We start from the raw sequence: 16,243 nt of genomic DNA, 5'->3' as shown, positions 1-16,243 counted from the left end.
TTCATAAATTCCATCAAGGCATTTTCTCGAGCAATTGATATACATGCAACATTTGCAGAAAGTAATCATGTGATAGCATTTATGTGTATCTTAAGGATACCAGTTGTAGCAAGCTAGTAATTTCTATTGTACCAGCAGGAAGTTAACAACAAACAAATAACAGGAGAGAAGGGGGTATGAGAGTATTGTTCTCCCAGTGTATCTTTGAAAGGTCCTCATGGCTAGAGGGGGAGTGAATAGCCTAATAAAATTTCTACAACAACACTTAACAAAATGGTTAGACAATTATGAGGCGAAGCGAGTGTTGCGCTAGCCTACTTAAAAAGCAAGCCACCTACCACAATTCTAGTTTAGATAGTGTCTATTCACACAATAGCAAAGACACTATCCTATGTTAGTGTGCTCTCAAAGACTAACTAAAGAGCCACACCAACCAAACAAGCAAGCTCTCACAACTAGCTATACTAAAGAGCTTGTCAACTAGTTTGCGGTAAAGTAAAGAGAGTGGTTAGGATAGTTATACCCCGTGTAGATGAAGAACCAATCAATCACAAAGATGAATAACAATAAAGACCAATTACCTCGGAATCAATGATGAAGATGAGTGGGAGGACTTTGGCTAGGCTCACAAGGTTGCTATGTCAATGAAAATGGCCAAAGATATGAGCCATAGCCGGCCATGGGGCTTAAATAGAAGCCCCTACAAAATAGAGCCGTTGTACTCTTTCACTGGGTACTCTGCGTTCTGACCGAACGCTCCGGTCCACTTGACCGGACCCTGGACTCAGCGTCCGGTCCACAGATGGACGCCATGCGTCATCAGCTTCAAATGATGTTCGTCAGATTCCAACGGTGATGACGCTGACCGGACGCTCTGGTCAAAACTGACCAGACGCTGGAACCTCAGCGTCCGGTCGAGTACAGTAAGGGTCGAAACCTGGTTTTCCTCGACCGGACGTGTCCGGTTAAAACTGACCAGACGCTGGAACCTCAGCGTCCGGTCGAGTACAGTAAGGGTCGAAACCTGGTTTTCCTCGACCGGACGCGTCCGGTCCACCTCGACCGGACGCAGCCCAGCATCCGGTGGTAAACCCTAGCCACTGTACCGACAGTCAACGCGACCAGACGCAGGCAGTCAGCGTCCGGTGCTTCTGGATCCAGCGTCCGGTCACTAGACCGACGCTGGCATTAGCTCTGTTCTCACTTCTATCTTCTCCACCCTTGCTCCAATGTGCCAACCACCAAGAATTTGCATCTGGCGCAATAGAAAATAGGCATTTCATTTTCTCGAAAGTGCCGAACACCTTGTGCACATGTGATAGCATATTTTCACAAATATTATCAAGGATGTTAGCACTCCACTAGATCCTAAATGCATATGCAATGAGTTAGAGTATCTAGTGGCACTTTGATAACCGTATTCTGATACGAGTTTCACCTCTCTTAATAGTACGGCTATCAAACCTAAATGTGATCATACTATCTAAGTGTCTTGATCATCAAAACAAAATAGCTTCTATGGTTTATACCTTTGCTTTGAGTTTTTTGTTTTTCTCTTTCTTCATTTCAAGTTTAAGCCCTTGATCATCGCCATGCCATCACCATTGTCATGCTATGATCTTCATTAGCTTCTCTACTTGAAGTGTGCTACCTATGTCATGATCACTTGATAAACTAGGTTAGCACTTAGGGTTTCATCAATTCACCAGAACCAAACTAGAGCTTTCAACCTTATCTAGTTATCCTGCTCCATTATGACCTACGAACTTTGGCCCATGGTCACCAGCGGCAACGGCGCATCCCGGGCTACGCCACCCTCTTCTTTCCCGTAGATTTTGTAGTAGCAGTCACCCAGCTCTATGGCAGATGGCACGCACGACATCCTCTAGAGCTCCTTCCTGTTTGTCTCTCCCTTCTTCCACCCCACCACCGCGTGTGTAGCAGATGCTCATCATTGTGGGGGCTGCACTCGCCTCGGCGGCTGCGGCTGCGGAAGCTAGGAGAGGTAGCGAGTTGACATGCGCCGTAGATGGTGCATCGCGGGATCCATTCACGCGAGCTAGTCCTTCACCTCGCAGCTCTCTCGGCAGTTGTGTGCCCCGCCCGTCCGTAGGGCCCGTGAGTCGTTGCCCGTCCGCTGCACCGCGTGCTGTCACGCATCCCCCGTGTAGCCGTATCGCAGCCCACGCGCCGCCACGCCACAGCTCGTCTGCCGCCCCGTGCCCCTATGGGCAGTACGCTTCTCGAAGTGGCGCAATGGGGTTCGTGATCGCGGCGGCGAGCAGAGCCAGAGGGTCGTGGCGCTGTAGGGGAGGAGGGGTGTCGTAAGGAGAACGGGACAAGCCGTCGGACGAGTGGGTTGGATGGTGGCAGCGTGGTGCCGGAGAGGGTGCAGAAGGCAAGGTCGAGGAGGGCAGCGCCGTGAGCTGCCGCTCGACTGTGGCCCCATGGAGCAACCCCGTGCGCCGCCACGTAGCCCATTCGTGGCCTTGCGACCCCAGCGCCGCCGCCAGGCGCACCGCGGAGTAGCTCGTCCGCGACCCCACGCGCGCAGCCCCGTGCGCCGCGCAGGCGCAGCAGCCCTGTCCCGCGGCCCATCCAGATGGCCTCGCCCGGTCCTGGCCCCGAGCGGGTAGCGACGATTTACGAATGTTCGGATTTTCAGCCTCAGCGGGCAATGGACCCGTGATAGCTCCGATCAAACGGTGGATATAGCGTGATCCTCGGATCCTACGGTTCGTAGGTTAACGGACGACGTGGCCCGATCCGCTGCCGGTGTTTTAGGTGCAGAATTTCTAGAGATAATAATATAATATACTGTACGTACTACGTGACCACTGACCAGCGCTAAGTGCCTCCCGCGTGTCCAGTTGCACCTCTCAAGTCGTCACCACGTTTCGAGTTTAATCACGGATTACGTATACTGCTATATATACTACTAGTTGGCTTCAACTGTTCAAGTTGTCCTTTAGAAATTAACAATATGGTCGAAAGTACTGCTGGCTGGTTTGGTGTGAGAGAAAAATACTGTTCGTTGGTTGATAAGCCAATGCTTATAAGTTAGATACAGGCTGCCGAACTGGCTGTAAATGCACTTCATAAGCGGCTTGTTCGCTGGTTGGTTTTTGGATTGGTTTGGGCTGGCTGGTGCTGGTTTGTTGTGAGATAAAAACACTGTTGACTGGCTGGTTTGGGCTGGCTGAAACCAATAAGCGAACAGGCTGAAGAAAAAAAAAACTTAATTTGAAAGCCCCATTTTGAAGGAAGGAATTACTCCTAATGTTCTTTTGCATCTTTCACATGTAGCGTAACAAGGAAGGACTTGAGAATTCTTTCCTTGTGTGACTTCCTTTGCATACAATGCTGCTTTTTATAGCTGCTCATGAGAAGACACGATTCACAGATTTCTTTGCCATTTTCCGTTCTCACATTTCAGATTCAAGGAACGATTGCGAGTTCAAAGCACTGACTGATCTTTAGAAAGGTAAATGCTTTCGAACTCTGCCTACATAACCTACCTATGTTTATGCGCTTTTTTTCTCTGAGGTTCCAATTAGAGCGGTTGGTTCTAAACAAACTAGAATAGTATGGATCAAGATTTTTTTTAATACGATCAATGGAAAGAAAAAACATAGACTCGTGAAAATGGTATGTTATCTACCAACAAACGCCCAATTCGTTTGGGCTGGTTTGGCTTATAAGCCATGACTGAAAGTACTATTTGCTGGTTTAGTGTGAGAGAAAAATACTGTTCGTTGGCTGATAAATCATGACTTATAAGTCAAATACGACCAAGCGAACAAGCTGAAAAGCAATAAGATACCTTGATATAGAGAATAGATACCGACTAATTAAGTGAGTGGCTTTTAAATAATGCAGGGAAGGTGGTATTTGGCAAGAGTTTGCTAAGAAATGAGTAACTTTAAAGATAAGATCTGGCCACATGTTAAAAGAACAGGCGGTTCTTGTTTTCGGATGGGTCTTTTAGGAGAATAATTAGTGTGTAAGAGCCAAAGAACATAGGAGCGAAACGGCTCTGTTCGGAATGGTTTCTAACGATTCACAGTGTGCTGCCTAAGAACGTGAAATGGTGAAAACCTAGTTTTTGCAGTGATTCTGATCTTCCTTTTTCACATTGTTTTTTAGTTAATGCTTTTATGATATATAAGTTAAAATGGGATATATTTAAGTTATTCTTCATCCACAAAAGTTTGAACTTTTTTGAAGCTTATTTTCATTCATGTGATTTTTTTATGTAAAGGCACTTTTTGAGTTAGAATCTAGCCTACGGCCAAATGGCCTAATAATTTTGATTCATGGTTCGAAATGCTTTCCGAGAAAATTTGAATTCCTGGCAAACACACCCATAGAATCAACTGTCAACGTACCTCACATTTACTTCATCGAAGAAGCCTCCCAACGCTAGATGGCTAGCCCAATCTGCAGTGTACTCTGGCCCAATTCTAACACAGTTGGACAATGAGACGAACTACACCAGCCCATCCAATACTGGGCTGCTGGCCCGGCGAAACTGGGCCATCTCCCCCTCCCACTACACAGACCAAAGAACTGCTCGGACAGTCCCGCAGGGGACTTTGGCATTTCACCCATTATGAGAAACAGATTTCGCAGTTTTACCATCCCTCAAAGTGAATTCGCTATTTTGCCATTATGAAACGTATGCAACCCGCTGAAATACATTTGTGGTAGTTTTAGTTCGTGGAAAAAAAAGAAGACGCCTCCTTCCATTCCTACCCCTGGCCGCTGTAACTTTGATCAGAACGGATCCAACGCAAAACGGATCGGCCCTCTCCTCCATCCCCAGCGCTGGCCTTCCCCACGCCGCTCCCTCCCCGTGCCGACGCCAGCGCTGGCCTTCCCCACGCCGCCCCCTCCCCTGCCGGCACCGCCCTACCACCACGCCGCTCCCCTCCCCTGCCGGCACCGCCCTGCCACCACGCCGCTCCAGGTGCCTCGTCCCGCCTTCGCCCGGCCATCCAGGTGCCGCCTCCCGCCTCCTCCCGGCCATCCAAGCGCTGCCGCCTCCCCAGGCCATCCAAGCGCCGCCTCCTCCCTTGCCGGCACAGGCCCGCCCCACGCCTTCTCCTCCCCTGCTGGTGCAGGCTCGCCCCCGCGCCTTCCCCTCCACTGCAGGCGCCAGCCAACACCGCTCCACTTCGGAGCCGCCCAAATGGATGGGAGCAGCAGTTCGACGGGAGGGGGGATCCAGAGGGCTAGGAGTAGAGTCATTCTCTCTCTTGTCCACTGCGACAAATGCAAATGCCGCATTGTCAAGGCATTAATGGCAAAGACAGAGAAGAACTATGGGCGCAAGTTCTACATCTGTTCAACTCGAACGGTTCAATGATTTGTTCCATTTTGTTTGTAATTCATGTGTTGTATTATTCAAACAATTAAAATTTCTTTGCTTTGGTGACAGATGGATGGTGGTGGATGTGACTTTTGGAAGTGGCAGGAGGACTATGAGCAATGGCTGGTTGATAACAAGCATGTGCCACCCTCTTATCAGCCAGTTTTTCAAAGCACTAAGATGCCACAACCAGAAGGACAGACCAAGGGAGATGGTGGACAACTAGAGCAGTTGAAGGACGTGACAGGAATAGCTAGAGAGATTGTGTTCTTGCTGAAATGCTTGATATTAGTTTGTGCACTTGTACTAGTGACCAATTTGTATGGAATTGTTAAGAGTGGGTGATGAGTGTGCTTTGTGTACTTGTAGAACTTGTGTGCTGAAATAAATGAATGGAAGTATTAGTGACTTGTATCATATACTGTGTCATGTGCCCAAATTTACTATGATGTGCCCAAATTTATCAAGAAACTAAGACGATCAAAAGTTGAGCCTGTTTCTGAGCTGCTTGCCGACCTGCTTTAGTGCCTGGCAACACCAAGAGGAGTTATCAGCCAAGGTAGTCAGTCAGCCCAAATTTAGATGTCCAGTTAATAAATGCTGCAAGAGGGTATCAGCTGTCCAACACCAGTTAATATTAGCCAAACTGAAGCACAAGAGATAGAAAAAAACAATATAAATGCTGGTTGAATTTGTAACATACACAATGTTTTGAAAGCAATTTCTATAGCAAAAACACAAAATTGCAGCCACACTTTAGATCCTGCATCTGGAATGCTTTCCATGACTCCAACTCCAGCACAACAGCAACAGAAGAACACAATCTCTTGGCAAACTGAAGCACAACAGCATCTGGAATGCATCTTTTGGCAAACAGAAGCAGCAGTCAACTTTATTTTGCATTGTCAAGTACAATACCACATACTTCAGTTCCACAAAAAATATACATTGTCAAGTACAATACCACATACTTCAGTTTCATGAGAAATAAACATTGTCAATTACAATACTACATACAACGGACCCTAACAGATTTGGCATCAGCTTAGTTTCTTCCTTGGCATCAGCTTCTTTGCAATTGTCTTCTTCTTTGTTTTTCTTTGGATCTTGCTGGGAGTACTTGTGGCTTCTCCCATTAGACTGTGCATTGGCTGAGGACTTGTTTCTTCGTCCATCAGAAGCGAAAGTTGTCTGACATTTAAAAAAATTATAATTAATGAAACAGAATATTGGACATATGAATGAATAACAAAATATTGGACACTTGTACCTTCGTGTCAACCTATTAGGACTATCATGCAGCAGTGTTTTCCTTGTTCTGGTGGGACTAGTGACTGGTGGGTCCTGCAGTAGTGTTTCCCTTGTTCTGGTTGGACTTGTGACTGGTAGGTCTTGGACTGGTGGGACTTGGACTGCTGGGACTTGGACTAGTGGGTCTTGGACTGGTGGGTCTTGGACTTGGCCACATTCATTGTCAGGCTCCCCAGAAACATGCTTTCTTGCCCTCTTTATAGGGACCTTAGCATTTTGGCCATACTTAGTTGTATTCGGCCTAGCCTTCCTTTTTTGTGGTTTCTTAATCCCATTAAGTCTGCACTTGTAACTAGTTTCTCCATGTCCCAATTCTCCACATCTCTTGCATTTCCTTTTCGCTCTAATCAGTTGCCTCTTACCTTTAGCAGCCTCACTGGCCTCCAATTCAGCCTCTTTGTCAGCTTCATTTGCAGCCTCTTTGGCAGCCTTCTTGGTTTTGCCACCACTGCCTCCTTCCAAACAACCTTTAATTCTTAGTTTTTTGTACCTTCCAACACCTTTTTTAGCAAGTGGTGCCTCAATATGAAAAGGAATATCAACTTTTGGCCACTGTATCTTATCTGAAAGTGGTTCTATCAGTCTCTTATATGCATTTTTGAACCTCTGCACAGAGTAATAGTCATAAACAAAGTTCTCCAACTTTACATCAGCACTTTGTTGGGCTGTTAGCAAGACCAAAGCATGCCGATAAGGCTTTCCAGTGTGTTGCCATTCAAGACAGGTATATTCATGCAAGGATGACTTGACAACATGTCTATTATGTGTGCTAGTAGTGTCATGTACTTCTGCAGCAAAACAACCTGCCTTCACAACGGTCAGGTTTCCTAATCCCCTAGTCCTTGCTTTAAGTATAGTTAGGATAGTAGGTAGGATGTTACCCTCGAGTTTCTCTGAAATCAACCTTCTCTTGTTCCATAATACCATTGACATCTCTCTAATTTTATCAGCAAGCTCAACTACAGGAAGATCCTTCCAATCTCTAATCCAATTATTAAAAGACTCTGCAAGATTGTTGGTAACATAGTCGCACTTAATTTTATGATTGAAAGCACTTCTCATCCACAATAATTTGTGGTGGTTATGAAGCCATTCCAATACTTTAGGGCAAGCTGTCACAATTTCATTGAAGAAATATTAGAAAACTTCAGTCCTATATGTCCTTGCTGCAGGATACATTTTTTTAAAAAATATTTCCACCAAATCTTTTTATGAAATTCTGCATTAGATGCCTAAAGCATTCTCTATGCTCAGCATTAGGAAAGACATCTCTAACAGCTTTCTCTAAACCTTTGCATGCATTAGTGCAAATAGCAAGTAGTGGTAGGTTTCCTATTGCTTTGTGTAGCTGAGTCATGAACCATGTCCAATTATCTATTGTTTCCCCATCTATGAAACCAAAAGCAACAGGGTACATCCAATCATGACCATCTATTGCAACAGCTGCAGCCAAATATCCATTCCACCTACCATTAAGTGCAGTTGAGTCTACGCTCAGATATGGCCTACAACCCTCTAAAAACCCTCAATGCAAGGACTTAATGCACAAAAAAATATGTGGAAGTAAACCTTGCCATCTACCTCCTTTAAGTCAATTTCAATCACACTACCTGGTGACCGCTTCAATACCTCTGCCCTCCAGCTGAACAACATTTGGAAGCTGTCCTCCCAACTGCCAAATATTTCCCTCAAGGCAATATTCCTTCCCCTCGCCACTGTGTCATAGTGAATTTCACACTTGTGTTTCTCTTGTAGCTCCTTCTGCAGTTCTTTAGGGCCCATGTTGGGAGTCTTCTCAAGGAGGTGAATAGCCTTTGATGCTACCCAGCCACTTGTTGGAGTGGTGGTCTTCCTCCTTTCACTAGAAGAGCATGTATGCCGAGAAATCAAACATGTGACCTGCAAAATACCAATGAATTAGATATTGACCAGCAACAAAAAAAATGTAGAAAAATGTTAGCCACTAGTTAAACACCTTAATGGTTGTCCCATCAGGTTGCCTCCTTCCAACAATATGCCACGGGCAACCTTCTGCATTGCAGTCCCCAATGTACCATTGTGGCTCAGATTTCACTATGTGCAGCTCGAACTCCTCATTTATTGCAAACTGCCTCATAGCCAATCTGGATTTTTTCATGTTAAGGTATACAGTGCCAATATCCATACAAGGGTTGTTTAGGTCATAGACTAAGATTCTCTCCCCTGGCACATGATCGTCAATAGGAATGAAAGCCCCAGCTGTGTCAATCTCCTCCTCAACAGTGGCATTCCTATTTTTAGGCCCGTTTTTCATCTCTGTAGAAGCCTGCTGCTCTTGAGATCGATGTTCATCATCCTCGGTTCTCAAACCCAACAGACGAAATAATTGATCCTCATCAATTACTTGTTGCCTGCCCTCACCCTCATCATCATTTGTGTCAGCAATATGCAGATTGTCCCAATCAACACCTCCATAATATTCTATAGCCAATGCATTGCCACTAACATCACCACATCCATGGTCTACAACCTTTGCATTGTGACCAACATCACAAGTGTCTGCTACAGAATCTAATCTAAGCTCAGGCTCCACATCGAGCCTGGATAAAGCGAATGCAAGAAATGTAGTTAAATTTCTATTCGAACAACTCTATCAGCGTTTCGAACTATGTTCGTGGACTACAAATACAAGAGAGAGAGAGTGCATACCGAGGAATTAGATAACTCCAACTGCAATCCATGGGGGCGGCGCCAGCTTAGGGGACGCGTCGGCTGGGGACGTGCCAGCCTGGCGCGGCAACCTGGGCGCAGGCCTGGCCCACGGCCTAGGGCTGAGCTGAGGCTTGCCTGGGTGGAGGCGACGCTTGGATGGCCTGGGGAGGCGGCAGCGCTTGGATGGCCGAGAGGAGGCGGGAGGCGGCACCTGGATGGCCGGGCGGAAGCGGGACGAGGCACCTAGAGTGGCGTGGTGGCAGGGCGGTGCCGGCAGGGGAGGGGGCGGCGTGGGGAAGGCCAGCGCCGGCGCCGTCACGGGGAGGGAGCGGCGTGGGGAAGGCCAGCGCTGGGAATGGAGGAGAGGGCCGATCCGTTTTGCATTGGATCCGTTTTGATCAAAGTTACAGCGGCCAAGGGTAGGAATGGAAGGAGGCCTCTTCTTTTTTTCCCACGAACTAAAACTACCATAAATATATTTCAGCGGGTTGCGTACGTTTCATAATAGCAAAATAACGAATTCACTTTGAGAGATGATAAAACTGCGAAATCCGTTTCTCATAATGGGTGAAATGACAAAGTCCCGCCCCGCAGGCTTCACGGCGACGAGCTCTCAAAACAGCAGTGCGCCTGGCCTGGCTGGGCACGGGCCCAACGGCAAACGCGCCGAAGCGGCCGCAGATGAGACAGCCCACGAGCGTCGCGATCTGCGTAGACATGGCGCGTCGCGTGCACACGGCCAAGACCCAAGAGCAAGAAGCACGGCGACCGCGCGTGGACATGAAGACGGGGCCCTGTCGCGCGCGCGCGCTGTTTTCGCCTCCTGGACAAGGACAAGAGAGCCAGTTTATGGGCACGGCGAACCAATCGTGCTGCCGTACACTCGAATTCATGCTTGTGTAGTTTCGTTGGATATGCTTGGCTTCTTCATGGAAAATTGGAAGTAAAACAAAAAATCTTGTGTGGATCAGCTAAAGCTAATAGTTAGCTACAACTACAAATTAGCCGTAGCTGTTTGGAGCGCCTGGTCTGGCCCCGGATGTGCAATAATTTTCAATTTGGTTCATGCATCGCTGGTAGAGACTGGCCACTTGGCCCGTCGCATGCAAAGCTCTTCGCGGAGCCAGGCTATGAAGAAACCAGCTGTTCGGCTAATAGTTTCTACAACTGATGAGTCGGCTGATGTTATTTTATTGTGAGAGAAAAATATTATACCATGACTGATAAGTTCAAGGGAACAGGGCGGAATGCGATTCGTTTCGGTATCCCTGTCTGGCTCAGGTGGACTAGTGTCATGGCTCATGTGAGGAAGAGCAGTGCATTTGCAGGCAAATGCATCAGGCAACCAAACAACTGATATGCTCATCTTGTGTTTATTTAGTCAACCAAACATCAAGATCTTGCATGTAATAGGCATGTCCTAGCTTGGCCTAGATGCTTGTAGGAGCGAGTGAGGCTCTCCTCTGCCTCGTTTACTTGGCTGATAAGTTATGACTGAAAATACTGTTAGTTAATTTATTGTGAGAAAAAAATATTGTTCGTTGACTAAAAAGTAGGACTTATAAACCAAGTGAATATGACGCTCATCGTAGAACCAATCATGCTCTTGGATCCCTGACTAATGTCTTACCTACTTTATTTCTCTTTCTCCTCACGTTGTTCTTCCCCACTCTCTTTCTTGACCCACTAGCCAGTGGTCTAGTGAATTGTTAGGATAACGCTTAATATTAGTTCACCCTTTCACTCATATTTGGATAATTGGATTCTCATGGAATCCAAACAAAATCTAACACATTATACATGGCGTGGACGGTTGAGGGAAATCATCCTTCTGTTTTAGAGTCCTGTTTGCTTGGCATGATAAACCATGACTAAAAGTACTATTGACTGATTTGTTATGAAAAAAAAATATTATTTATTAGCTAAAAAGATATGGCTTATAAGCCAAGCGAACAGGACGTAGATAGCAAATCGATGTTGCAAGTTCAACTCAGTCGTCATCGTTTCCTGCATTCTTTACCATACTACTGTATTTTTTTTGGGAAACTAAAAATTAATATGTAAAAGGACGAAATAAAGGAGAAAAGGACGTTGCGAATTGTGACTTGAGGTGAGGGGGTGTGAAATATTCCGAGTGAGGCAGTGACCCAATCTGAAAAGTGAAAACCAACTGTTCGACTTTCTTTCTTTTGGCGTGTTGCCCGCCCACGCAATGAGCTGTACAAGAATGTTGCCGGCCGTAAAGCGCCCCCTCGAGAAAGACTGAGCGCGCGTTTAGTTGCTACAAGTTGGAATTTAGGGTTATTATAGCACTTTCATTTTTATTTGGTAATTAGTATTTAAACATGGATTAATTAGGTTTAAAATGTTCGTCTCGCAATTTCCCACCAAACTATGCAATTAGTTTTTTCGTCTATATTTAATGCTCCATATACAAGCCGCAAACATTCGATGTAATGACTACTGTAGTACCTTTTGAGATTTTGGGTTGGAACCAAACAAGGGCTGAAAATAACATATTAACAAGATGTTCGTTGATTAGCATTTGCTGTTCCAGAAAAAGAAAATCCCATGCATCTGGTCAAGTGGCCTGCTTCTGGAGAAAGGTTTTTGTTAAAAAAACTATTACGCAACCAGGAAGACTTCCGTAGGATAAACTAAATATCGATGTCATATCAAGTTTGTCCAAAATAAAAGCCCCGTGCATCTAGTCACCATTAACACAATCGACGTGTTCGTTGATTGGTTTTTGGCTGGTTTAGACTGGTTCATGCTGGTTTGTTGTGAGAGGAAAACACTGTTGGCTGGTTGAATAAGTCTTACTGAAACCAACAAGCGAACAGGTCAATAATTAGTTTGTGAACGACCCATGAAAAAGTATTTTGTTTAAAGTACAATATTAATAACTTTTGAACCATTGAGTTTGGAAACATGCAAGTCACATGTGTAGATATTAAGTCACATGTGTAGACATTAAAAAGGTACTTGCAAAATTTCATATATTAATTTGAAGAATTTTAAAAATATTACGAAAATAAACAATTGTCAAAGACAAGCATCAGACTCATGTAAATACGAATGTAACATGCATTCTAACCCAAGTAAGTCGTAGGATCAAAGGTTTTGACTAAACAGAGATTGAGTTGACGATGACCACTAGAAGTCATAATATTAGACAACTTTAACTAGTAACACAGAAGAGTTCTAGTATACTATTTTCACTAAGCTAGGTGGATTTTTGCAAGCTAGGATGACAAGCAACAATTCAAATCTAAGAAAATAAACAACACAAAGTAAGAACTTGAATGAAACTTGAGTGCAAGAGATAACCACAATGGAGACACAAAACTTTTTTTTCCCATGACATTAATAGCTTGCCAATCGCCTCTAATCTATGTTGAGGTTGATTCAATGCTCATCGCTTCTCTATCAAGTCTTCACTTGACCTTCAGGATGAATAGAACAAATGAACCACTCCATGCCTCCTTTCTACTATAGTTGCTCCACGCTTTATCCAGTGGTGTGAGCACAAAACCTCTCACAATCAATTGTCCGGAGCACCAACACTATCCCAATCAATTGTCCGGAGCACTAACACTATCACAATCAATTGTCCGGAGCACCAACGCTATATTTGTGTCGTGCTTTGATGAACCAACTCATTTGTTATCTTTTTATTTGGTTTGTATAATGGAATTGATCGATCTATTATTAGTAAATAATAACTAGAATAGTGACGACAAATATAATTATTCTACCAAATATTAAAGAATGAACTCATGGTGTGTTGCTTCATCTAAAACCAGTCATTTCGTCCAACAAACACCTCCCAAGTCTAATCACGGGTGTTCCGCTGCGAGTTTTCGTCAGTAGGATAAGGACAGGGCCAATAGAGACCGGCGTTCTATAGTGGTTTCAAGCAAAAGAAATGTCACATCGATGGAGTAGCATACCGAGGCAAAAAGCAGCCTCAAACTTCAATTATATATTAATATATTATGTTACGTTGGGACCGCATATCCATTTTGCATCTTTTGTTTTAGCCTATGCTATGTCACCACCACTAGGGAACTACTCTCACGCTCCAACGCTCGCTTTAGTGTTGTCCTTAGTAAGGCCGAATAACGAGCTCGCTCGGCTCGATTTAGCTTGGCTTGGCTCGGTTGCTCGTTAAGATAATGAGCTAGTTCGGCTCGGCTCGTTATTCTAACGAGCTAGAAAGCTAGCTCGGCTCGACTCGTTAAAAACTCAAGCTGGCTCGTTAAGCTCTCGAGCCAGGTATAAAAAATACACAAAATATAATATTTGTATTTATCTAAAATTTGAGAATAATAATAATATAAAAGAAATGCATCTAGACCAGTTACCAGTTAATTTATAGGGTCTAGACTAGTTACCAGTCAATTATAAAGTGCAAGACATGAAGTAATACAAAAACTAATATAAGTTTTGATACTTTTTTCCTGAAAACTTGGCTCGTTTAGCTCGCGAGCGGCTCGCGAGCTGGCTCGAGTTATCTCGTTATAGCTAACGAGCTAAAATCTTGGCTCGGCTCGGCTCATTATCATAATGAGCCGAGCCGAGCCGAGTCGAGCCAAGCGAGTTAACGAGCTTCGAGTTTTTCGTCCAGCCTCCTTAGCTTTTTGTAAGACTAGGTGTCTGCTCTGCGAGACCACTAGCCCAGATGACATGATACCCAGGGCCGAATTTTTTACTATTTGATCCTTTTTTCGAAAGTTTCTTATAAATACACCCCTGGCGGAAAGAATTTCGGAAATGAATCCTTTGCTCGACGCCAGAGTGACTGGCGTCACGCTCAATGGCGCCGAGCCACCTACATTTAACCCAGCCTACACTTCTTCCCCGAGCGTTCTTGCTCTTATTTCTCCTCCCTCTCGGGTTTTTCTCTCGCCACTTCACCCTACCTCACGAATCGACATATTGGACCTTGAAAACCTTGATTTGATCCGTAGATCTTCGAGAGCAAGGTATACTCGCTCACCTCCTTGTTTTTTCGCATCGATTCGGTACATATTAGTCGGATTTTTGAACCTAAGAATCGTCATCACTTAGGGTTTTATTGTATCCCTCAATATATGTATTATACAACCGTAGATTGATTCCAAGGTATGGAAAAAGCTAGCAAAGCAAACCGCATGTAGTTATGTTATGGGTTCATTGTTGTGGATGAAATGAGAAACCTTAGGTTTAGGGTATAATGTTAATTTCTTTTGGTTCTTAGAACAAAATTGGTTGTATTGTAGTTATGGTTCTCATTGATATTTTTTGGTGATGTTTTTATTTATGTTTGTTAAATTACATCCATTTTGTTAGATGCAAGAAATGTTTCGGGAGGAGTTTTGGCGAAAACGGGGTCGTCCTCGAGAATTATACCCCGACGCGTCTAGCAAAGATGCCCCCGTTCCTCCTGACTTTCCTGTCCCTAACTGTGACTATGGTTTTTCGGCCTATGTTTTTCAATCGAAACATCCGGACACAGCCGCGCGTTGCTTCTACACATGTAGTCGGTTTAATGTAAGAAATTGTTTGTACTATTCTTTTTCTTTATTTGTTTAAGTATGGTACTAATATTTTATTGGAATCTTATTGTATATGACCATGAGAGGTGCTTTTTCTTTTAGTGGATCGACGGTGCAGACAAGTTTGATTCTAGGTACCTTTTTTCGACGATTGGTTTAGAGGGAGACATCCACATGAGCACTTCCAGCGGTGGGTTCCACCCCCCCTAACCCTCCGACAATGATGGCTACGAAGAAGCACCTAGCCGCAGTTAGACGACTCGAGGAACCTCCTCTATGCGATTGCGGAGATCGAGCTGTGATAAACCCCGAGAATACGTTGGAGTTTGTGTGTCCAAACAAGCATGAAGTAAGTGCAAAGTGTATGTGTTAAAATCTTGAGCTATATGTGTTCATGTACTAATGTCTCATTATTTAGGTGTATTCAATAGTGAAGTGTCGTTTCAAGGAGTGGTTGTATAGTCCTAAGAACCAATAGCTGGAAGAACCGTGGAGGGTTAAGGAAAAGAAGAAAGAACGGGTAATCTACAAAGCACCTCCTGTCATGTACGAATGTGGTGTAAAATCTAACTATGGCCTAGTCCCTTTGGAGCTTGGAATAGGTCATTATTGCGGCCATATGATTGAGTATGATGAGATTCGTTATTTTTCTGGTAAACATAAAATCGTATTTTATTTATTTTGCTAAGACATATATGATATAATATTTCTTTTAAACAGAGCACTAGGAAATACAGTTGGAAATGTTATGATGGTCAAGCTAAGTTCTTGGATGAACTGAAGAAGAGGCAAGTAATTGCACGGAAGAGAGGATATGGACCTGACTACGTCAACCTATTTGTTAAACATCATAAAGAAAAGATGTATAAGTTTGCTAGACAGCGTGGTATTTGTAACCCAATCGATATTGGGCTTAACAAATGGGAATTGGAGAGGCGGACGACGTTAGAGGAGGAGAGGGCAAGGAATGAGACAAGGGAGGAGACAAGAGTACAGATGCAGATCTTGAACGAGCTTGTTGCTACATTATATGCCAGTGAGTGCTTGAAAACCTTTTTTTCATTGCCTGGTTTTAAATATAATATTATCACGTTGCTAACTGATTGCATTTTATACATGAAGGAATTAGTTGTAGCGGGGAACATGCTGTAGAGGTGGCCCATGCAAGGTATGAGGAGAAGAAGTTAGATGGCCATAGATCATGAGCTGGTTGTACCATTCAATCACCGATTATGTTGTGTGATGACGGAGACAAGGATAAGGACGACACTAGCAGACTGAGTGAGCTCATTGCTCTAGCAGAGGCGGGCATACAGGCGTAGGAGGCTAA

At 44.5% G+C, this 16,243-nt stretch overlaps 1 pseudogene; it reads right to left on the bottom strand.

Moving 5' to 3' along the window:
• The window catches only part of LOC136537238 (uncharacterized), a 41,537-nt pseudogene that overhangs the window by 12,597 nt on the left and 12,697 nt on the right, over positions 1-16,243 (bottom strand).

The sequence above is a fragment of the Miscanthus floridulus genome, chromosome 2 (assembly GCF_019320115.1).
Source record: "Miscanthus floridulus cultivar M001 chromosome 2, ASM1932011v1, whole genome shotgun sequence".
In the NCBI taxonomy this organism is placed as follows: domain Eukaryota; kingdom Viridiplantae; phylum Streptophyta; class Magnoliopsida; order Poales; family Poaceae; genus Miscanthus; species Miscanthus floridulus.
The sequence above is the reverse complement of the archived record's forward strand: the minus strand, read 5'-3'. Positions and strand labels throughout refer to the sequence as shown.